General features: G+C 47.7%; 1 long non-coding RNA gene across 2 annotated transcripts in view; it reads left to right on the top strand.

Moving 5' to 3' along the window:
• LOC123168563 (uncharacterized) overlaps nt 1-24,394 on the top strand; it is a 33,460-nt gene extending 9,066 nt beyond the window's left edge. The window contains exon 7 of one of the 2 annotated variants that reach the window (XR_006484407.1): nt 24,120-24,394. This is a non-coding gene — a long non-coding RNA (uncharacterized lncRNA). Of the gene's footprint in view, nt 1-22,841; nt 22,941-24,119 lie in introns of those variants that run through there. The other variant, XR_006484406.1, reaches the window with a different exon arrangement.
• Nucleotides 24,395-24,737: the final 343 nt, after the last annotated feature.

Genomic DNA, 24,737 nt, shown 5'->3' with positions numbered 1-24,737 from the left:
ATCGTTGGGTGGGCCTCTAGGGCTGCCCTTGTACGCCCGTGCTCCATGTTGATCCGGTGTATTTGTCCTTTGACAGGATCATAACTCAGGCCGTCAAAAGAGACCCGCCTAAGAAACCTGCGGAAAAGGGAAAAGGGAAATAGTAAAGTTATATGTGTGTCCGGGATCGGTCTAGCCGAACTGTAGATCCCGGGCTTGCTTGTGCCTCCATCGATGTCCATGGGATTTTGACTACGTAATTATCTACGCGTGGTACGAATGCCACTACTTCATCGGGACTGGGACGGAGGCTGGATTGCTAATCGAGCTCTTGACGAGCCGCGATATCCTGTTGCAGTGTAGTCCAGAACCTCTTAATGATGTCCAGGGGCTCGGCAGCCGTATTATGGTGCTGCTTGAGAAGGCCGCTCTGTACCTCTGCTGCTAGGGCGGCGGTATGCTCCTCTGTTCGGAGGGAGCGTTCAGTATTTCCATTGAATGTTATGACGCCGCGTGGACCGGGCATCTTGAGCTTGAGATAAGCATAGTGTGGCACCGCGTTGAATCTAGCAAACGCGGTTCGTCCGAGTAGTGCATGGTAGCCGCTGCGGAAGGGGACGATATCGAAGATTAACTCTTCGCTTCGGAAGTTGTCCGGAGAACCGAAGACTACCTCCAGCGTGATTGAGCCCGTACAGCGGGCCTCTACGCCTGGTATGACTCCTTTAAAGGTAGTCTTTGTGGGTTTGATTCGTGAGGGATTAATGCCCATCTTCCGCACTGTAACCTGATAGAGCAGGTTGAGGCTGCTACCACCGTCCATTAGGACTCGTGTTAGGTGAAATCCGTCGATGATTGGGTCGAGGACCAGTGCGGCTGAACCATCATGCCGGATACTAGTTGGGTGATCTCGACGATCGAAGGTGATCGGGAATGACGACCACAGATCGAATTTTGGGGCGACTGGCTCTACCGCGTAGACGTCCCGAAGTGCTCGCTTACGCTCCCTTTTGGGGATGTGCGTAGCGTATATCATGTTCACCATTTTGACTTGAGGGGGAAATTTCTTCTGCCCCCCAGTGTTCGACTGTCGGGGCTCTTCGTCCTCGTCCTCACTTTGTGATCCTTTTTCCTTGTTTTCGATATTTAACTTGCCAGCCTGTTTGAAAACCCAACAATCCCTGTTGGTATGATTGGCTTGTTTGTCTGGGGTGCCGTGTATCTCGCACGGACGGTCGAGTATGCGGTCCAGGCTGGAAGGTCCTTCATTGTTTCTTTTGTAGGGCTTCTTCCGTTGGCCGGACTTGGAGCCGCTGAATCCGGCGTTAACTGTGGTGTCATCGGTGTTGTCGCCATTGCTTCGGCGTTTGTGTCTATTGCGCCGGAGCTTGCCGGTGCTGTTCTTGGCCTCGGAGGGGCCTGCCTCGCTGGCTGTGTTGTTGCTACGAGCCAGCCAGCTGTCCTCACCCACGCAAAAGTGGGTCAAGAGTGCCGTAAGGGCTGCCATAGACCTTGGCTCTTCTGTGTCGAGGTGGCGCGCTAGCCATTCGTCACGGATGCTGTGTTTGAAGGCTGCTAGGGCCTCGGCATCCGGACAGTCAACGATCTAATTGTTTTAGTTAGGAACCTAGTCCAGAATTTTCTGGCTGATTCTCCAGGTTGTTGAACTATGTGGCTTAAGTCGTCGGCATCCGCTGGCCGGACATAAGTTCCTTGGAAGTTATCAAGGAAAGCCTCTTCCAAGTCCTCCCAGCTGCCGATGGAGTTCTCAGGCAGACTATTTAGCCAGTGTTGAGCTGGTCTTTTGAGCTTTAATGGGAGGTATTTGATAGCGTGGAGGTCGTCTCCTCGGGCCATGTGGATGTGGAGAATAAAATCTTCAATCCACACCGCGGGATCGATTGTTCCGTCGTATGATTCAATATTGACGGGCTTGAACCCCTCGGGGAATTCGTGATCCAGCACCTCATCTGTGAAGCAGGGAGGGTGTGCGGTGCCTCTATAGCGGGCCGCGTCACGGCGCACCTCCGATGAAGTCCGTCTGCGGTTATCGGCCCTGGTGTGATTAAGTTTGTCACGTCCGAATAGGTAGCTGTCATCCCGAGTAGGGAAGCGTCCTTGCGATCCGTAGATTGATCTGGTGTGTCCTGCTCTACTGTTCAATTCCTGCCGAAGGTCGTATGTATGGTCCCGAGCTGGTCTGTCCCTGTGTTTGCGAGGCGGTGGGGCGGGCTGTTGTTCGGCCTGAGTTGCCGTTTTATCCCGACCGCGGGGTGGTCGGTCTGCCGCACTATCCCGACCACGTGGTGGTCGGTCCGCATTGCGCGAGGGAGGTATGGGATCTGGTGCCTCCTCATCGAACTGAGGTAGCAGTCTGCGTTTTGGGTAACTCTTGGCTGGGCGCTTGAGGCTGTATTCTTCGGCTGCCAGGACATCGGTCCATCTATCGATGAGTAGGTCTTGATCTGCTTGGAGCTGTTGCTGCTTTTTCTTTAGGCTTCTTGCAGTAGCTATGAGCTGGCGCTTAAAGCGCCCCTGCTCGAGGGGTGCCTCAGGCACGATGAAGTCCTCATTGCCAAGGCTCTCGTCATCCTCGGAGGGTGGACGATAACTATCGTCATCCGGGTCATTGGGCGTGGCCTGTTTATCAGGGTTAACTTGCTCGTTGTCTTGCTCCTCCTGTTCGGATGCAGCTCCAACAGGGCCTTCATTGTTTTCGGCGTCGCCCGGAGTACTATTTTCTCCAGTGCCAGTGTTGCCATCTTTTGAGCGACGAGGCTTAGAGCGGCGTTTAGGGCGCCGGCGCTTGGACAGTGTCTCAGAGGGTTTATTCGCATCAGGCTCTTCTTTGTCGTCGCCAGGTCCTTTAGGTGTATCAACCATGTACACGTTGTACGAAGAGGTGGCCGTCCAACGTCCAGTGAATGGCGGGTCTTGGCCTTGCTCCTTGTTGGCATCATCGTCCATACCGTCGATGTCTTCGGAGCCATAATCGAGCTCGTCGGTTAAGTCCTCGACGGTAGCTATGAAGTGGGTGGCGGGTGGGAAGCAAAATTCCCCATCATCAGCCTCTAACTCGAACCGAACATAGTTCGGCTACGAGTACTTCTCCAAGGACAAATTCTTTAAAGAGTTCAGCACGTCGCCCAAAGGTGAGTGCTGGAAAACGTCTGTGGCGCTGAATTCGAAGATCGATAACCAATCTAGCTCGGTGTCTGCAGGCGTACACGGTCCGGAACTTATAGCCGGAGACGAGTCCGAAGTTCCGTTGACACAAATATTGCAGGGTGTTGAGTCCGTGTGCGGCTCCAACGCCGCGGACTCTATGGTTTGGATGGCACGATCTGCTTTGGTTCTAAGGCCGTTGCAGCAACAGGAACCATCTCCTGGATGTGATCCGATGACAGATTTAAGTCGTGTTCATCGGAGCGATCGCCGCAGTCTCTAATCCATTGAAGATCAAGTCTCCACGGATATCCGTGACGTAGTTCAAGCTTCCAAATCTGACCTGATGGCCAGGGGCGTAGCTATCGACCTGCTCCAGATGGCCGACCGAGTTGGCCCGCAGTACGAAGCCGCCGAACGCAAAAATCTGTCCGGGAAGAAAGATTCCTCTTTGGACATCATCATTATCGACGATTGAAGGGGCCATCGAACCTTTTGTCGACGGCACAGTGGAACTCTCAATGAAAGCACCAATGTCGGTGTCAAAACCGGTGGATCTCAGGTAGGGGGTCCTGAACTGTGCGTCTAGGATCGATGGTAACAGGAGACGGGGGACACGATGTTTACCCAGGTTCGGGCCCTCTTTATGGAGGTAACACCCTACTTCCTGCTTGATTGATCTTGATGAATATGATTGTTACAAGAGTTGATCTACCATGAGATCGTAATGGCTAAACCTTAGAAGTCTAGCCTGTATGACTATGGTAATGTGTATATCCTTTCCGGACTAACCCCTCCGGTTTATATAGACACCGGGGGGAATCTAGGGTTTACATAGAGTCGGTTACATAAAAAGGAATCTTCATAATTGGTCGTCAAGCTTTCCTTCCACGCCAAGTAGAGTCCAATCCGGACACGGGTACAATATTCGGCCTTCATGTCTTCACAACCCATCAGTCCGGCCCATGGATAACAGGCCGGACGCCCGAGGATCCCTTAGTCCAGGACTCCCTCACTAGCCCCTGAACCTGGCTTCAATGACGAGGAGTCCGGCGCGCCGATTGTCTTCGCCATTGCAATGCAGGTTCCCCTTTCCGAACTCCAAGATAGTCTTTGGATGCGATGATAGTATCCGGACCTGTCACACACACACCATACATAACCGCAGAGAGAATATATATTTTTACACGAGTTCTATCCGCTGACAGCTTTCTTGCAGCACGACATTACGTCTGACCGGACATAATTTCAAACCGCCTTTGTGTTCAACGCCCCACGTCTCGAGGCGCGGTTGCCATTGGCACGTCTTGTCAAAGCAGAGATCGTGTCCCCTTATCGCGGGAGTCTCATCAATGCGGGCATGGGTAACCCAACCGTGCCGTTTATACAACCCTTGGGAATAGGCGAGTCTTAAGGCGAGTGAGGAGGCGTTTAATATTCGCTGCCTTTATAAGGGGATAAGGACTCCCTCTTCCTCTCTCACGCCCTCTCTCTATCTCCGCCTTTCCAATCTCAAGCTCCAGCGCCCAAGTACTCATCTCCTTTCCACTAAAGCAACCATGTCCGGATCCAGAGGTCAGGGCAAGTGGATGGTTGATGTCTACTACGCAACCTTCTTCTTGTAGACGTTGTTGGGCCTCCAAGTACAGAGGTTTGTAGGACAGTAGCAAATTTTCGTGAAGTGGATGACCTAAGGTTTATCAATCCGTGGGAGGCGTAGGATGAAGATGGTCTCTCTCAAGCAACCCTGCAACCAAATAACAAAGAGTCTCTTGTGTCCCGAGCACACCCAATACAATGGTAAATTGTATAGGTACACTAGTGCGGCAAAGAGATGGTGATACAAGTGCAATATGGATGGTAGATGTAGGGTTTTGTAATCTGAAAAATATAAAAACAACAAGGTAACAAGGGGTAAAAGTGAGCGTAAACGGTATTGCAATGCTAGGAAACAAGGCCTAGGGGCCTAGGGTTCATACTTTCACTAGTGCAAGTTCTCTCAACAATAATAACATAATTGGATCATATAACTATCCCTCAACATGCAACAAAGAGTCACTCCAAAGTCACTAATAGTGGAGAACAAACGAAGAGATTATGGTAGGGTATGAAATCACCTCAAAGTTATTCTTTCCAATCAATCCATTGGGCTATTCCTATAAGTGTCACAAACAGCCCTAAAGTTCATATTAGAATAACACCTTAAGACACAAATCAACCAAAACCCTAATGTCACCTAGATACTCCAATGTCACCTCAAGTATCCGCGGGTATGATTATACGATATGCATCACACAATCTCAGATTCATCTATTCAACCAACACATAGAACCTCAAAGAGTGCCCCAAAGTTTCTACCGGAGAATCAAGACGAAAACGTGTGCCAACCCCTATGCATAGGTTCATGGGCGGAACCCGCAAGTTGATCACCAAAACATACATCAAGTGAATCACGTGATATTCCATTGTCACCACAGATACGCATGACAAGACATACATCAAGTGTTCTCAAATCATTAAAGACTCAATCCGATAAGATTACTTCAAAGGGAAACCTCAATCCATTACAAGAGAGTAGAGGGGGAGAAGCAACATAAGATCCAACTATAATAGCAAAGCTCGCGATACATCAAGATCGTGCCAAACCAAGAACACGAGAGAGAGAGAGAGATCAAACACATAGCTACTGGTACATACCCTCAGCCCCGAGGGTGAACTACTCCCTCCTCGTCATGGAGAGCGCCGGGATGATGAAGATGGCCACCGGTGAGGGTTCCCCCCTCCGGCAGGGTGCCGGAATAGGGTCCCGATTGGTTTTTGGTGGCTACAGAGGCTTACGGCGGCGGAACTCCAGATCTATTCTGTTCCCCGATCATTTTAGGGTATATGGGTATATATAGGTGAAAGAAGTACGTCAGGGGAGCCACGAGGGGCCCACGAGGGTGGAGGGCGCGCCCAGGGGGGGTGGGCGTGCTCCCCTGCCTCGTGCCTTCCTCGTTGCTTTCTTGACGTGGACTCCAAGTCTCCCGGGTTGCTTTTCTTCCAAAAATAACTTCTCCAGAAGGTTTCATTCCGTTTCGACTCCGTTTGATATTAATTTTCTTCGAAACTGAAACAAGGGAAAAAACAGGAACTCGCACTGGGCTCTGGGTCAATAGATTAGTCCCAAAAATAATATAAAAGTGCATAGTAAAGCCCATAAAACATCAAGATGGATAATATAATAGCATGAATACTTCATAAATTATAGATACGCTGGAGACGTATCAGCATCCCCAAGCTTAATTCCTGCTCGTCCTCGAGTAGGTAAATGATAAAAGAAAGAATTTATGAAGTGTGAATGCTAGCAGGTGCACAAGTTTGATTAATAATAATTTCAATCACCTTTTCTAGCATCATCATTTGTCATAACAGTAGCTCAACTCATAGAACTTTTCATGATCAAGTAACAAGCTATTCACATGTTAAAGTATATATCATAAACTTCCTTAAAAACTAACAAACTGTGTTATTAGTCATCAAACAATTACAATTCATCTTATTTTCAGGAAGAGTCTATGTCAGAGCTTTGATTTAGCAAATCCCACATACTCAACTATCATATAGTCTTTCATGATTGCTATCACTCAAAGCATATTTTTAGAACAAATAGTATTCATCGAACACAGAGAAAGATAGAGGCTTATTGTTTCGCCTCCCAACTTATTTATCATATAGATAATTGTCAACAATAATAATTCATGATCAAATATATTTGAATGGCCATATATGCTTAGATCTTTCCATCACATGATGCTTGCCAACTAAAGAGTAGGTTGGAATGAGAAGGAATACTACTGACTCTTGCATAAAAGTAAAAGATAGGCCCTTCGCAGAGGGAAGCAGGGATTTGCAGGGGTGCCAGAGCTCGAAGCAAAAACAGAGATGAAAATAATTTTGAGAGGTATGGTTTCATTGTCAACATAACGATCAAGAGTCCCCAATATCTTCCATACTACATACATTATAGGTGGTTCCCAAATAGAAAGGTAAAGATTTTTACTCGCCTCCACCAACAATCATCAATCCATGGCTTGCCCGAAACAACGGGTGCCTCCAACTAACATCAAACCTGGGGGAGTTTTGTTTGCAATTATTTTTGATTTGATTTCGATCTTTTGATCATGGGACTGGGCATCCCAGTTACCAGCCATTTTCTCGTGAATGATGAGCGGAGTCCACTCATCGTGAGAATAACCCACCTAGCATGGAAGATACTGCTAACCCGTAGTCGCTACATGAGCGATTCGGGCATACAAAACAGATTATTATTTGAAGGTTTAGAGTTTGGCACATGCAAATTTACTTGGAACGGCAGGTAAATACCGCATATAGGTAGATATGGTGGACACTCATGGAAGAAACTTGATTCAAGGAATTTGGATGCACAAGCAGTATTCCCGTTTAGTACAGATATCTTGGCTAGCAAAGGATTCTAAATAGCAAGCACCACATGTTAGAAGATCCAAAACAATATAACTTATACAAATATACCCAAGCATAACTCATTATGTTGTCTTCCTTGTCCAACTTCAACTAATTTGCTCAGGTTTAAAAATAATTAATGGGACTCACAATCATAGAAGATGTCCAAGATAGTATTATATGTGAAATCTCTTTTCCTTCAATATTCTTTCATGAATTGTTCAAGTGACCAATACAATGTTTGCTAACCTTCAATAAATTTACCACCTCTACTTATTATATGTGAAGGTATTACTCCCCATAGGAAAGGCATATGAAACATATATAATTTCAGATTTATGACATTCAAATCATTCAACCATTTACTCATAAGATATGAGTGAAGCACACGAGCAAATGACAAACTACTCCAAAAAGATATAAGTGAAGATCAATGAGTAGTTAAATAATTATGTAGCTATGTGAAGAATCTCTCTCATTTAATAATTTCAGATCTTGGTATTTTATTCAAACAGCAAGCAAAGCTAAAGAAATAAAATGATGCTCCAAGCAAAACACATATCATGTGGTGAATAAAAATATAGCTCCAAGTAAAGTTACCGATGCATGAAGACGAAAGAGGGGATGCCATCCGGCGCATCCCCAAGCTTAGGCTCTTGTTTGTCATTGAATATTACCTTGGGGTGACTTGGGCATCCCCAAGCTTAGGCTCTTGCCACTCCTTATTCCATAGTCCATCGAATCTTTACCCAAAACTTGAAAACTTCACAACACAAAATTTAACAGAAAATCTCGTGAGCTCCGTTAGCGAAAGAAAACAAAACACCACTTCATGGTACTGTAATGAAATCATTCTTTATTTATATTGGTGTTTAACCTACTGTATTCCAACTTCTCTATGGTTTATAAACTATTTACTAGCCATAGAGTCATCAAAATAAGCAAACAACACACGAAAAACAGAATCTGTCAAAAATAAAACAGTCTGTAGTAATCTGTAACTAACGCAAACCTATGAAACTCCAAAAATTCTAAACTAAATTGGTGGACCTGAGGAATTTGTCTAGTAATCATCTTAAAAAAGAATCAACTAAATAGCACTCTCCAGTAAAATTTTTTAGCTAATCTCGTGAGCGCTAAAGTTTCTGTTTTTTTTACAGCATGATTATAAAGACTTCACCCAAGTCTTCCCAAAGGTTCTACTTGGCACAAACACTAATTAAAACACAAAACCACATCTAAACAGAAGCTAAATGGATTATTTATTCCTAAACAGAACCAAAAAGCAAGAAACTAAAATAAAATTGGGTTGCCTCCCAACAAGCGCTATCGTTTAACGCCCCTAGCTAGGCATGATGATTTCAATGATGCTCACATAAAAGATAAGAATTGAAACATAAAGAGAGCATCATGAAGAATATGACTAGCACATTTAAGTCTAACCCACTTCCTATGCATAGGGATTTTGTGAGCAAATAACTTATGGGAACATGAAACGACTAGCATAGGAAGGTAAAACAAGCAAATCTTCAAGATTTTCAACACATAGAGAGGAAACTTGACATTATTGCAATTCCTACAAGCATATATTCCTCCCTCATAATAATTTTCAGTAGCATCATGAATGAATTCAACAATATAGCCAGCACCTAAAGCATTCTTTTCATGATCTACTTGCATAGAAAATTTACTACTCTCCACATAAGCAAAATTCTTCTCATTCGGAATAGTGGGAGTATCATAAGAGACTTGAATACTATAAATTGCTTCCACATTAAAAGAGTAATGTTCAGAAAAGGGTAATCATAATCATGAAAAGTTTTATAAATATAATCATCACTACTTTTTGTAGCATAAGTTTCATCACAATAATCATCATAAGTAGCAACTTTGTTCTCATCATAATCGATTGAAACCTCTTCCAAGATAGTGGACACATCACTAAATAAAGTCATGACCTCTCCAAATCCACTTTCATAAATATTATAAGATTCAAAATCCTCCAAAATAGTGGGATCATTACTTCCTAAAGTTGACACTCTTCCAAACACACTTTCATCAATATAATTATCATAGGTAGAAGGCATGCTATCATCATAACAACTTTGCATATCAAAACTTGGGAGACTAAAAATGTCATCTTCATTAAACGTAGCATCCCTAAGCTTGGGACAAACATTAATTGCAGCAAATATATTCTCAAAAACATCATCTTCATCAAACATAGCATCCCCAAGCTTGGGCCTTTTCATATCATAAGCATAATCACTCTCATCATTAATAGTATGGATAGCACCAATAATATAGCAATTATCATATTCTTCCAAGCAAGTGCCAAAAAGATTTTCAAGATCATAAGAAGTATCATTATCTTCCCAATCATAATCATCACAACAAGCAATAGGCATAACGAGATCATCATCAAGTGCATCATCTTCCATGATTATTTTTGATTCATTTTCATGAGGCACAACAATAATAGGAGCAACTTTATTTGGGAGAGATATCTTTTTACCTCTCTTCCTTTTTCTTTTCTTCTTCTTCACCTCATCATGTGTGGGTTCAATCCTCTTTCTGGAGCTCCTTATTAATGAGATTGGTTGAATAGAAGGCTCCTCCTCGTTACCTGATTCATCATAAGAAATAATAGGATGATATTGGGAAGTCTCTTCCCTTTCATTAGTATTCTCTTCATCTTCTATTTGTTTTTTTATGTAATTGGCAATATAAGGATTTTCAATGCAATTCACCGCACAATACATATAAATTTCCTCTAGATCAAATTCAAGAAGTTTATAACGGGCAAATTCTGGAAGATAATTACTCATACGTTTCATTTCTTCGTAGCCCATAAGCAAACTAAGTTCATTATAATGTGCAAGGGAAATCAAGTCATCACAATTTTTGGACACGATTAGATCATGAAGCAATTTGCATCGGATAGTTAAATGACCCCGTTCATTGCAAAGTTCACAAGTACAGCCAAGAAAATTTAAATTTTCAGCACAAACATCTAGCCTTTCTTGCAACAATTTAGTTTCTAAATGCTTATGCCTCTTGCAATATCTATCTTCTCTATTTGATGTGTACTTGCAAACCCAATGCACTCCACAAAAATTGACATGCTTATAGGAAACATTTTCATCATGACTAGTGCAATCATCATTAGTACTATGGATATTCAAAGAGTTCATACTAACAAAATTGCAATCATGCTCATCATTCAAAGATTTAGTGCCAAACATTTTAATGCATTCTTCTTCTAACACTTTGGCATAATTTTCCTTCCTATCATTCTCACGAAAGATATTAAAAAGATGAAGCGTATGAGACAAACTCAATTCCATTTTTTGGTAGTTTTCTTTTATAGACTAAACTAGTGATAAAACAAGAAACTAAAAGATTCGATTGCAAGATCTAAAGATATACCTTCAAGCACTAACCTCCCCGGCAACGGCGCCAGAAACTGCTTGATGTCTACTACGCAACCTTGTTCTTGTAGACGTTGTTGGGACTCCAAGTGCAGAGGTTTATAGGACAGTAGCAAATTTCCCTCAAGTGGATGACCTAAGGTTTATCAATCCGTGGGAGGCGTAGGATGAAGATGGTCTCTCTCAAGCAACCCTGCAACCAAATAACAAAGAGTCTCTTGTGTCCCCAACACATCCAATACAATGGTAAATTGTATAGGCGCACTAGTTCGGCGAAGAGATGGTGATACAAGTGCAATATGGATGGTAGATATAGGTTTTTGTAATCTGAAAATATAAAAACAGCAAGGTAACAAGTGGTAAAAGTGAGCGTAAACGGTATTGCAATGCTAGGAAACAAGGCCTAGGGTTCATACTTTCACTACTGCAAGTTCTCTCAACAATAATAACATAATTGGATCATATAACTATCCCTCAACATGCAACAAAGATTCACTCCAAAGTCACTAACAGTGGAGAACAAACGAAGAGATTATGGTAGGGTATGAAACCACCTCAAAGTTATTCTTTCCAATCAATCCGTTGGGCTATTCCTATAAGTGTCACAAACAACCCTAGAGTTCGTACTAGAATAACACCTTAAGACACAAATCAACCAAAACCCTAATGTCACCTAGATACTCCAATGCCACCTCAAGTATCCGCGGGTATGATTATAAGATATGCATCACACAATCTCAGATTCATCTATTCAACCAACACATAGAACCTCAAAGAGTGCCCCAAAGTTTCTACCGGAGAATCAAGACGAAAACGTGTGCCAACCCCTATGCATAGGTTCATGGGCGGAACCCGCAAGTTGATCACCAAAACATACATCAAGTGAATCATGTGATATCCCATTATCACCACAGATACGCACGGCAAGACATACATCAAGTGTTCTCAAATCATTAAAGACTCAATCCGATAAGATTACTTCAAAGGGAAACCTCAATCCATTACAAGAGAGTAGAGGGGGAGAAGCAACATAAGATCCAACTATAATAGCAAAGCTCGCGATACATCAAGATCGTGCCAAATCAAGAACACGAGAGAGAGAGATCAAACACATAGCTACTGGTACATACCCTCAGCCCCGAGGGTGAACTACCCCCTCCTCGTCATGGAGAGCGCCGGGATGATGAAGATGGCCACCGGTGAGGGTTCCCCCCTCCGGCAGGGTGCCGGAATAGGGTCCCGATTGGTTTTTGGTGGCTACAGAGGCTTACGGCGGCGGAACTCCAGATCTATTCTGTTCCCCGATCGTTTTAGGGTATATGGGTATATATAGGTGAAAGAAGTACGTCAGGGGAGCCACGAGGGGCCCACGAGGGTGGAGGGCGCGCCCAGGGGGTGGGCGTGCCCCCTGCCTCGTGCCTTCCTCGTTGCTTTCTTGACGTGGACTCCAAGTCTCCCGGGTTGCTTTTCTTCCAAAAATAACTTCTCCAGAAGGTTTCATTCTGTTTCGACTCCGTTTGATATTCCTTTTCTTCGAAACACTGAAACAAGGAAAAAACAGGAACTGGCACTGGGCTCTGGGTCAATAGGTTAGTCCCAAAAATAATATAAAAGTGCATAGTAAAGCCCATAAAACATCCAAGATGGATAATATAATAGCATGAATACTTCATAAATTATAGATACGTTGGAGACGTATCAATGGTCTCCTCCGTCAAGGAGGAGGACATTACTGAGCTTCGGGCGGCCGGATATTTGGCGAAGGAGATCGCCCACCGTCTGCCGACCGAGGGACAAGTCGTCCCCATGCCGAAGCCCAGCGAGAGGGTAGTGTTCATCCCCCCATTTCTTCCACGGGCTAGGGTTTCCACTTGAAAGTGCAACTATCCCTGGGTGGTTTTGGTAATTCCTAACAACATATAGCTCATTGAGCTAATGCTATTTCAAGATAAATATTTCAAGAAAGCTCAATGATTGGCATGGCATGGATTAGAAAGTGGACCCTTCAAAATGCTAAGGACAAAAGATTGGCTCAAGCTCAAAGCACAAGACTACTTTTTTCTATTTTAGTGATCCAAGATCACATTGAGTCTATAGGAAAAGCCAATACTATTAAGAAGAGATGAGGTGTTGCTTAATGAGGTGCTTGCTCAAAATTCTTAGTGATATGCTCCAAAACCCTCCACTACTTTCTCATATCCACATATGTCCCAAACCACAAGTCTAACTCGGCCCCACCGATTCTTTCTATCCGGCGCCACCGAGTTCAGTTGACATAGCCATTGCCAGAAACCCTAGTCTTTTCGGTCTCACCGATAGGGATCTCGGTCTCACCGAGATGGGATTGTAATCTCTCTGTTTCCCTTCTTAACGTTTCGGTCAAACCGAGATGAGCGATCGGTCCCACCGAGATTGCAATGCAAACACTCTGTTTCCTTTTCGTAATGTTTCGGTCCAACCGAGATGAGCGAATCGGTCCCACCGAGTTTGCCTGACCAACTCTCTGTTTGACTATTACCAAAATCGGTCCCACCGAGTCTGTGTAATCGGTCTCATCGAGATTACGTTATGCCCTAACCCTAGTGATATCGGTCCCGCCGAGTTGACGTGTCGGTCCCACCGAAACACCTAAGGGTCACATTATGAACCAAATCGGTCTGACCGAGTTCTCTGAATCGGTCCCACCGAGTTTGGTGATTTGTGTGTAACGGTTAGATTTTGTGTGGAGGCTATATATACCCCTCCATCCACTCTTCATTCGTGGAGAGAGCCATCAGAACATGCCTACACTTCCAATACATATTTTCTGAGAGAGAACCACCTACACTTGTGTTGAGGTCAAGACATCCCATTCCAACCACATAAATCTTGATCTCTAGCCTTCCCCAAGTTGCTTTCCACTCAAATCTTCTTTCTACCAAATCCAATCCTATGAGAGAGAGTTGAGTGTTGGGGAGACTATCATTTGAAGCACAAGAGCAAGGAGTTCATCATCAACACACCATTTGTTACTTCGTGGAGAGTGGTGTCTCCTAGATTAGCTAGGTGTCACTTGGGAGCCTCCGACAAGATTGTGGAGTTGAACCAAGGAGTTTGTAAGGGCAAGAAGATCGCCTACTTCGTGAAGATCTACCCTAGTGAGGCAAGTCCTTCGAGGGCGACGGCCATGGTGGGATAGACAAGGTTGCTTCTTCGTGGACCCTTCGTGGGTGTAGCCCTCCGTGGACTCGCGCAACCGTTACCCTTCGTGGGTTGAAGTCTCCATCAACGTGGATGTACGATAGCACCACCTATCAAGAAATAAAATCTCCGTGTCAACATTGCGTTTGCTCCCTCAAACTCATCCCTTTACCTTCATATGCAATTGTTTTACATTCCGCTGCTATACTCTTAGAATTGCATGTGTAGGTTGATTGCTTGACTTGTGCTAAGTTACTAAAATCTGCCAACAAATAAAATTGGGAAAAGGCATTTTTATTTTGTCAAGTAGTCTAATCACCCCCCCTCTAGACATACTTTCGATCCTACACCACTCCACCCTTTCGTCCGTGGGCTGATGTATTATTACGGGATAGATTTCCATGATCTGTCCCCGAATTCCTTCCTCAACATCTCGGCGTTTATCGTCGTGTGTGAGGCCTTCCTCCGCATCCAACCCCACTTCGGGCTGTGGCTCAAAGTCAACGTGAAGCTGGAGGTGGTGGATGGCCAACACGCGGTGTGCGGGGGAGCCATGGTGAGCAAGCTATCCAACGTCTCCTGGCCCAAAGGCACTATTGTGGAGACAGTAAAGGAGTGGCAGAAGCAGTGGTTCTACATCACGGAACTTCGCAGCACCACCTGGGCCGCAGCTACCGAATTCCGCTCTGGTGCTCCCATGCGACTCACCTCCTGGGTCGAGAAGAGTCCGGACTGGTGTTCACCTGACGAGCTGATAGTGCTGCAGACGCGCGTTCAAAGCATGGTGACCAAGAATGTCAAGCTCGTTGACGTAATCCAGGTGATGCTAGTTCGCCGGATTCTTCCGTGCCAGCACCGAAGCCGCCCTCTGTGGGAGTTCAATTCGAAGAAACACCAAACCTTGATAAGGCTCTTCGAGACTACTCACGAAGGTGCCTGGAAGTTGCTCTTTAAGGGCAACGAGAAGTCACCGGCCACGGACTCAGACCGGGGTCACGATTGTAAACACCCCGCCAGCGAGGTATGTTATTTCTGACGTATCCCCAACTTAATTGTTTTGAAGATGATGTCTGAGTTCATCATTGCTTTTCCAGGACTGGATGGAGAGGGCGAAGCGGATCTAGTGTCCGGCTCCGCTGCCTAAAGAGCCGGTCATCCCGCGTCTAGCGAAGATGCTGGTGTCGGCCCCATATAAGGCGCCGGAGAAGAAGGCCAAGAAGAAGGCCAAGGGGGCCAAGAGTGGCCCCCGTCGCAAGGGCACTTCGGACGTGATGTCCGAGGACGACGAAGCCCATTCCTCTATCCCTGAGGACAATGATGAGGAAGAGGAGGAGGAAAACAACCCTCCCCCCGAGGAAAAGAAGAAAAAGAGGGCAGCTTCGGCGCATCTGGAGGCGGAAACGCCCAAGAAGGGGAAGGGCGTCCCAGCGGTCAACACCGCGTGGGACGTTGACAGCAGTCCGGAACGACGCCTCCGCACTAAGCCCCAGGCCGCATCGTAAGTGACATGGCTTGCTCATGTGCACCACCGGCCCTTTCTCTTTATTATCTTGACATGGTTAACTGTACTATTGCAGTCCGGCCCGCGACCTTATCCAGCGATCCTCATCTGGAGGTTCGTTGGCTCTGTCGGAGGTTGCGAGCATGTCGCCACCGCCTGCTTATTCCCCCGGGGCCAGGGACGACACCGAAGTGTTGTCCCGGAGGGCCGCTCCAAACCGGGGAGGAGCCCAGGACGCTGTCCGGGAGGCGCCACAAGGCAAGACCTCCACTGCCGGACACGTGGGGGAGCCGATACCCATGGAGATTGGCGAAGAGGGCCGCATCCAGTTCGGCCCTCAGCCGAATACGATTCCGGAGACCCATATGGCTCCGGAGTCGGGCGAGCAGCCCCCTTTGAAGGAGGGGGTGCGCCGCTTCCACCGGTGGCCCCTGTCCATCCAGGGATGCCGGATAACTTGATGGAGGCGCTACGAGGCGCCTTCGTTATGGACGAGCACCGTGTCCTCACGGGTGCGGTGATCGAGAAGGTTCAGTCCACCAAGAGTGGACTGAACGAAGCCTGTAGCAACCTGTTGACAGGTTTCGAGGTAAGTGACATAGAAAGAGAAAAACCCCATGTAGTCAGTAGCCCCTGAGACACTGTCCGGTGTTCGGCGAGAAGAACCGGACAGAGGATCAATCTTTTATTGTAGCAGACTAATGTAATATGTATGCATAAGCAGGCGTCGCTGTTGGCCGCAACCTCGCATGCTGCCGAAGTCTTTGAACTGAGGCAGAGGCTGGAGCGGACGGAGAGCGAGCTCGGCGAGGTTAAGGTTCGACTCCAGGAGAAGCTAGGTGAGTAACGACTTGCTGTGTGCTCGAAAAGCATAGGCGCTGTATATTGACTGTAGTGTCATAATATGTGCGGGAGCCGCGACCGAGGTCGAGGCCCTGAGGAAGTCCCTGGGCGAGGCCGAGGAGAAGGCTGTCCAGCAGGAAGCCGCTCGTAAGAAGCTCAACGCCCGGGTCAAAGAAGTCCAGCAGGAGCTCCAGGATGCGGTGAAGAAATGCGAGGCTTTGGAGCATGATGCGTCGGTTCAAGGGACCGAACTCGCCAAGGCTCGTCAAAGCGCGGAGGCCGCACGGAATGAGGCCCAAGCCGCCCTGCAGGAGATCCAGGAGGCCAAGAAGATCACGGCGGGTAAGGCATTTAAGATGCAAAGCAAGTATGCGGAGAAGCAGTACCTTTTACTAACCCGGGTTCGGAGTTCCCCATGGGCTTTTGCGGATTTGCCACGCAGTGTATCGGACGCCGTGGAGTTCTACTGAGCCGAATGAGGGGGTTCTACGGAGAAGCTATTCTGGTCGCAATATGCGGTGCCAGAGCCTCCTGTGTCCTTCACCGATCAACTGAAACAACTGGTGGAGCTGCATAGGGTGGCCGAACTAGCCATGAAGGATTTGATAATCCGGCTATGGCCAGTCGAAGCTATCCCCGGCAGCTACTTCGGACTCGTGAGGCGAATGGTGAACGCCTATCCGCGGCTGGACGTCGTCAAGCGCTCTGCCTGTATTGAAGGTGCCCGCATGGCCTTTGCCTGTTGCAAGATGTGGTGGGCGAAGATGAACGCCGTTGAAGTGGCCAGAGGGCCGCCAGAGGGCAAGGAGCATCGCACACCCGAGCGATATTTTGCGGATGTCATAGAAGGGTCTCGGCTTGCAGCAGCTGAGTGTGGGTAGGACATTATTTTCGAATGAAAACATTCTTGTTGCCCTTGCCTTGTATTATGAGAACAAAGCCTGTTTTTTAATGTAATTTTGTTATGCTTTTAATTGTTTCCTCCTGTGCGACCGTGTTGTATGTAATCTGAGGGTTGGCCAGTCGTCGTCTTCTGCCCTCACGTAGGTAGTACGGAGGTGTTCAGGATGGAATCTAAACAATCTTGATCCAATAGTATGGTCCTTGAAGGAGTTGTTTAGCGCAACGAACAAGGAAATCAGACTATACGGCTTAAACGCCCTCACTTAGCCATAGGAGTTTTATATTAAAGCATGGGCGCAGCCCCTGGTTCAAACCCGAGTGTTGTCAGCAACTGATCGGAAAGTGCCGATCTTTCGCATAATGCGGAAAAAATCTCCAACGATTTGGAACCCTCGAACAGCTGACCGGCTCTTGCCGTATCATGACAGTCAATTTTCAGCTTTCTCTACTGAGGCGCTCATCTGGTCAAGGCCAGGGCACAATCGCAGTAGTTCTCCCTTTACTACCCTAGCCGATTTAGCGGAACGTAGGGTAGCAAGCACAGGAGCCGGGCAACCCAACTATTGACCAAAGACATGATTCGGAGCCAATGCATATAATGCTAAATTCGGGGTGCCGAACTTCTCTATAAGAAGTGTTCGGACTTTGTTGTCGTGTTATGGGGCGATCAGGAGCCCCTGGCAAATATAAAACGTACCAGAGTGTATGGTTGCTAGGAAATAAGTAATTGAAAGGAAAACAGAAGGACAATAGAGATGGTATCTGGGGCCCTGGAACTTGGACCATGAACTGTTTCCATTATAGTTGGATTAATGCATCAAAGGGCATTGGTACAAAGTAATGCCATAAGCAACCCGCTATTTCACATGCCTCAACTAAGGGCGAGCTGCGCGTGGGTCCTGAAAACAAATAGAGTAATCGTTGGGTGGGCCTCTAGGGCAGCCCCTGTACGCCCGTGCTCCATGTCGATCCGGTGTATTTGTCCTTTGACAGGATCATAACTCAGGCCGTCAAAAGAGGCCCGCCTAAGACAAACCTGCGAAAAAGGGAAAAGGGAAATAGTAAAGTTATATGTGTGTCCGGGATCGGTCTAGCCAAACTGTAGATTCCGGGCTTGCTTGTGCCTCCGTCGATGTCCATGCGATTTTGAGTGCGTAATTATGTATGCGTGGTACGAATGCCACTACTTCATCAGGACTGGGATGGAGGCTGGATTGCTAATCGAGCTTTTGACGAGCCGCGCTGTCCTGTTGCAGTGTAGTCCGGAACCTCTTAATGATGTCCAGGGGCTCGGCAGCCGTATTGTGGTGCTGCTTGAGAAGGCCGCTCTGTACCTCTGCTGCTAGGGCGGCGGTATGCTCTTCTGTTCGGAGGGAGCGTTCAGTATTGCCATTGACTGTTATGACGCCGCGTGGACCGGGCATCTTGAGCTTGAGATAAGCATAGTGTGGCACCGCGTTGAATCTGGCAAACGCGGTTCGTCCGAGCAGTGCATGGTAGCCGCTGCGGAAGGGGACGATATCGAAGATTAACTCTTCGCTTCGGAAGTTGTCCGGAGAACCGAAGACTACCTCCAGCGTGATTGAGTACAGCGGGCCTCTACGCCTGGTATGACTCCTTAAAAGGTAGTTTTTGTGGGTTTGATTCATGAGGGATTAATGCCCATCTTCCGCACTATATCCTGATAGAGCAGGTTGAGGCTGCTACCACCGTCCATTAGGACTCGTGTTAGGTGAAATCCGTCGATGATTGGGTCGAGGACCAGTGCCGCTGAATCGCCATGCCGGATACTAGTTGGGTGATCTCGATGATCGAAGGTGATCGGGAATGACGACCACGGATTGAATTTTGGGGCGACTGGCTCTGCCGCGTAGACGTCCCGAAGTGCTCGCTTACGCTCCCTTTTGGGGATGTGTGTAGCATATATAATGTTCACCGTTTTGACTTGAGGGGGAAATTTCTTCTGCCCCCCAGTGTTTGGCTGCCGGGGCTCTTCGTCCTCGTCCTTACTTTGTGATCCCTTTTCCTTGTTTTCGACATTTAACTTGCCAGCCTGTTTGAAAACCCAACAATCCCTGTTGGTATGATTGGCTTGTTTGTCTGGGGTGCCATGTATCTGGCACGGACGGTTGAGTATGCGGTCCAGGCTGGAAGGTCCTTCATTGTTTCTTTTGTAGGGCTTCTTCCGTTGGCCGGACTTGGAGCCGCTGAATCCGGCGTTAACTGTGGTGTCATCGGTGTTGTCGCCATTGCTTTGGCGTTTGTGTCTATTGCGCCGGAGCTTGCGGGTGCTGTTCTTGGCCTCGGAGGGGCCTGCCTCGCTGGCTGTGTTTTTGCTACGAGCCATCCAGCTGTCCTCACCCGCGCAAAAGTGGATCATGAGTGCCGTAAGGGCTGCCATAGACCTCGGCTTTTCTTGGCCGAGGTGGCGCGCTAGCCATTCGTTACGGATGCTGTGTTTTAAGGCTGCTAGGGCCTCGGCATCCGAACAGTCAACGATCTGGTTCTTTTTAGTTAGGAACCTAGTCTAGAATTTTCTGGCTGATTCTCTAGGTTGTTGAAATATGTGGCTTAAGTCGTCGGCATCCGCTGGCCGGACATAAGTTCCTTGGAAGTTATCAAGGAAAGCCTCTTCCAAGTCCTCCCAGCTGCTGATGGAGTTCTCAGGCAGACTATTTAGCCAGTGTCGAGCTGGTCCTTTCAGCTTTAATGGGAGGTATTTGATAGCGTGGAGGTCGTCTCCTCGGGCCATGTGGATGTGGAGAATAAAATCTTCAATCCACACTGCGGGATCGGTTGTTCCGTCGTATGATTCAATATTGACGGGCTTGAACCCCTCAGGGATTCGTGATCCAGCACCTCATCTGTGAAGCAGAGAGGGTGTGCGGCGCCTCTATAGCGGGCCGCGTCACGGCGCACCTCCGATGAAGTCCGTCTGCGGTTATCGGCCCTGGTGTGATTAAGTTTGTCACGTCCGAATAGGTAGTTATCTTCCCGAGTAGGGAAGCGTCCTCGCGATCCGTAGATTGATCTGGTGTGTCCTGCTCTACTGTCCAATTCCTGCCGAAGGTCGTATGTATGATCCCGAGCTGGTCTGTCCCTGTGTTTGCGAGGCGGTGGAGCGGGCTGTTGGTCGGCCTGAGTTACCGTTTTATCCCGACCGCGTGGTGGTCAGTCCGCATTGCGCGAGGGAGGTATGGAATCTGGTGCCTCCTCATCGAACTGAGGTAGCAGTCTGCGTTTTGGGTAACTCTTGGCTGGGCGCTTGAGGCTGTATTCTTCGGCTGCCAGGACATCGGTCCATCTATCGATGAGTAGGTCTTGATCTGCTTGGAGCTGTTGCTGCTTTTTCTTTAGGCTTCTTGCAGTAGCTATGAGCTGGCGCTTAAAGCGCCCCTGCTCGAGGGGTGCCTCAGGCACGATGAAGTCCTCATTGCCAAGGCTCTCGTCATCCTCGGAGGGTGGACGATAACTATCGTCATCCGGGTCATTGGGCGTGGCCTGTTTATCAGGGTTAACTTGCTCGTTGTCTTGCTCCTCCTGTTCGGATGCAGCTCCAACAGGGCCTTCATTGTTTTCGGCGTCGCCCGGAGTACTATTTTCTCCAGTGCCAGTGTTGCCATCTTTTGAGCGACGAGGCTTAGAGCGGCGTTTAGGGCGCCGGCGCTTGGACAGTGTCTCAGAGGGTTTATTCGCATCAGGCTCTTCTTTGTCGTCGCCAGGTCCTTTAGATGTATCAACCATGTACACGTCGTACGAAGAGTTGGCCGTCCAACGTCCAGTGAATGGCGGGTCTTGACCTTGCCCCTTGTTGGCATCATCGTCCATACCGTGGATGTCTTCGGAGCCATAATCGAGCTCGTCGGTTAAGTCCTCGACGGTAGCTATGAAGTGGGTGGCGGGTGGGAAGCAAAATTCCCCATCATCAGCCTCTAACTCGAACCGAACATAGTTCGGCTGCGAGTCCTTCTCCAAGGACAAATTCTTTAAAGAGTTCAGCACGTCCTCCAAAGGCGAGTGCTGGAAAACGTCTGCGGCGCTGAATTTGAAGATCGATAACTGATCAAGCTCGGTGTCTGCAGACGTACACGGTCCGGAACTTATAGCCGGGGACGAGTCCGAAGTTCCGTTGACGCAAATATTGCAGGGTGTTGAGTCCGTGTGCGGCTCCAACGCCGCGGACTCTATGACTTGGGATGGCATGATCAGCTCTGGTTTTAAGGTCGTTGCAGCAACAGGAACCATCTCCTGGATGTGATCCGATGACAAATTTAAGTCGTGTTCATTGGAGCGAGGGGGAGCGATCACCGCGGTCTTTAATCCATTGAAGATCAAGTCTCCACGGATATCCGCGACGTAGTTCAAGCTTCCAAATCTGACCTGATGGCCAGGGCCGTAGCTATCAACCTAGTCCAGATGGCTGAGCGAGTTGGCCTGCAGTACAAAGCTGCCGAACACAAAAATCTGTCCGGGGAGGAAGGTTCCTCTTTGGTCCGGCCGTCGTGCTCAGCTTCCTCCCCGCTCCGCGTAGAGCACGTAGGTGCCCCGCACGAGCTGCCCCGGCCGCCGTAGCGTCGACCCCGAGCTCACCCGAGCTCCGGCGACCGCCAAGGTCGACGCCGCCGACGACTCCGGCCACCTCAGGCCCAACCACCGCCACCACTCGACGCGGACGAGTGCCCGCATCATGTAGATGCCCTCCACCGGCCATTTGGTCGCCGGAGGAGGAATCCCGCACCTCGCTGCCACGTCTGACTTCGCCGGCGTCGAGCCGCCGACCATTTACCTCGGTTGACCAGGGGTTTGACCTCCACTGGGTCAGTGACAGGTGGGGCCGCCCTGCTAATTAAGTTAGGTTAGTGGTAACTAAATTATGTTAGTTTAGTTAGAATCTGACACGCAGGACCCACTGGTCAGTTTGACCTGGACCGCCCCGTTGACCTGCTGACATCACAGTGACGTCAAGCTGATGCAATAAATATTCTCTGGGATTTATAATAATTCAGAAATGATTTATTTATTTCAGAAAATATCCAAAACTTCTAAAAATCATAGCAAATAATCTGTAACTCCAAATGAAATAAATCATATATGAAAAATGAGCTGAAAAATTTCATCTATCCATCTGTACCATTTTCATGCATGTTTGAACAACTTAAAGTTGCTGTATAAGACAATTTGAATTAATGGCATTTGAAATGCCTTATGTGGAGTTTTAATTTGTATCTAGTGTTCAAACCACCTCCATTTAAATCGTTGCTAACTGCATTAGCTCAAATCACAGCATTTTGCCATGTCACATTCATGCATCATATTGTGTCATTGCATTGATTGTGTTCCTTCTCTGTTGCCGGTGGTTGTTCCCTCTCGATAAGACCTGTTCCGACGATGAGTTCGATGACATCGATGAAGAGCTATACTATCTTCAGAAGTGCCAGGCAAGCAAAACCCCCTTGTTCATTCCGATACAATCCCACTCTCTCGCTCCTGCTCTCTTTTACTACATTAGGACAACAACGATGCAACCGTTACATGATGCGGTAGTTGAACCCCTTTCCTCTGCATGACCTGTCATTGCCACAGTAAATAGATGAAACCCACTAGCATGAGTAGGAGTTGTTTGAGACCTGATGTGCCTACTCATTCATGCTTGTTTGTCATGCCTGCTACTGCTTAGAGTTGAGTCAGGTCTAATTCATCGGGGATGAATTGGAATGGTGATGAACATGTCCTACTGTGTGTGAGCTAAGTGTGTGAACACGATTTGGTAAAGGTAGCGGTGAGAGGCCATGTAGGAGTACATGGTGGGTTGTCTCATTGAAACTGTCCTCAGGAAATGAGTTCTATGTCTGTGATCCATGAAAATCTACTACCACGCGTTGGGCCCAAAACCAATGGACCCTCTCAACTTATTAACCGCCCCTGTCCTCTGTCCGGGAGTTGCAAGTAGATTCTAGTGTTTGTAGTATGCTGGAGGTCGTGCGCAGCGCTGACCCGAGGGGTGGGCTGTGATGCGGTAGGCACGTGGCACGGTGTTCCGGGCGCCCATTTGGTGTCTCGGGAACCCTGCACACATCGTTCGAGGCCGTATGTGGAAACCTCGGCCGGACTCCCTGCGGATGGGACCTGAATAGGCGATAAACCTGGACTAGGGACTTGTGTGGTTAGTCAGGTCGTGGCCGACACCCTCGCTGGGCTTCCGCTTGAAGGTTGCCGAGTACATGCCGTGTAAACGGCGATAAGTGGTGAGAGCGTGTGTGAAGAAGTACATCCCTGCAGGGTTAACATCATCTATTTGAATAGCCGCGTCCGCGGTAAAGGACCTCTGGGTTGCCTATAGAGTTCATAGACAAGTGAAAGTGGATACTCTAAAATGCGCAAGATAAGCGTGAGTGCTATGGATGGCGTTCTCGTAGGGAGACGGGAGTGGATCCATAGTGGTGTATTGATATGGTGAATATGTGGACTCGTGTGCGCCACCTCAAAAGAGTTACTTGCAGTCGTAGTTTAGGATAGCCACCGAGTCAAAGCTGGCTTGCTGCAGTTAAACTCCACCACCCCCTTTGTTGATACCGATGCATATGTAGTTAGTTCTGATGTAAGTCTTGCTGGGTACATTTGTACTCACGTTTGCTTAATTTATGTTTTTGCAGAGAGACTCCAGTCTTGCTAGTAGTTCCGCGTGGACTTCGACGTTTAGCTGGTTACCTCAGCTACGATCTTGTGCCCTCGGCAGGGTCTTGTAGATAGTCAGGCTTCTCGGTCTTTTTCAATTGTAGCTGTCTGTACTCAGACATGTTATGCTTCCGCTTGTTGCTTGTATGCTCTGTATGTTGGGTCATGAGACCCATGTTGTAATACTTGGCTCCTCGCAGCCTAACGAATAAATACATTGAGTTGTAGAGTTTTGTTGTGATGCCATGTTGTATTTGCACATATCGAGCATATTGAGTGTACGATTTGAAATGCTTGGTATGTGTGGGATCCGACAACCTAGTTGTTTATCCTTGGTAGCCTCTCTTACCGGGAAATGTCTCCTAGTGCTTCCACTGAGCCATGGTAACTTGCTACTCCTCCGGAACACCTAGGCTGGCCGGCATGTGTCCTTCGTTCCTGTGTCTGTCCCTTTGGGGAAATGTCACGCGGTGTCTACCGGAGTCCTGTTAGCCTGCTACAGCCCGGATTCTCCGGAGTCCTGTTAGCCCAGCTGCTACAGCCCGGATTCACTCGTTGATGACCGACACGTTCGTTGCTGGGTCATGTATGCCTGT

Source organism: Triticum aestivum, chromosome 7D (assembly GCF_018294505.1).
Source record: "Triticum aestivum cultivar Chinese Spring chromosome 7D, IWGSC CS RefSeq v2.1, whole genome shotgun sequence".
NCBI classification, from domain to species: Eukaryota; Viridiplantae; Streptophyta; class Magnoliopsida; order Poales; family Poaceae; genus Triticum; species Triticum aestivum.
The sequence above is the reverse complement of the archived record's forward strand: the minus strand, read 5'-3'. Positions and strand labels throughout refer to the sequence as shown.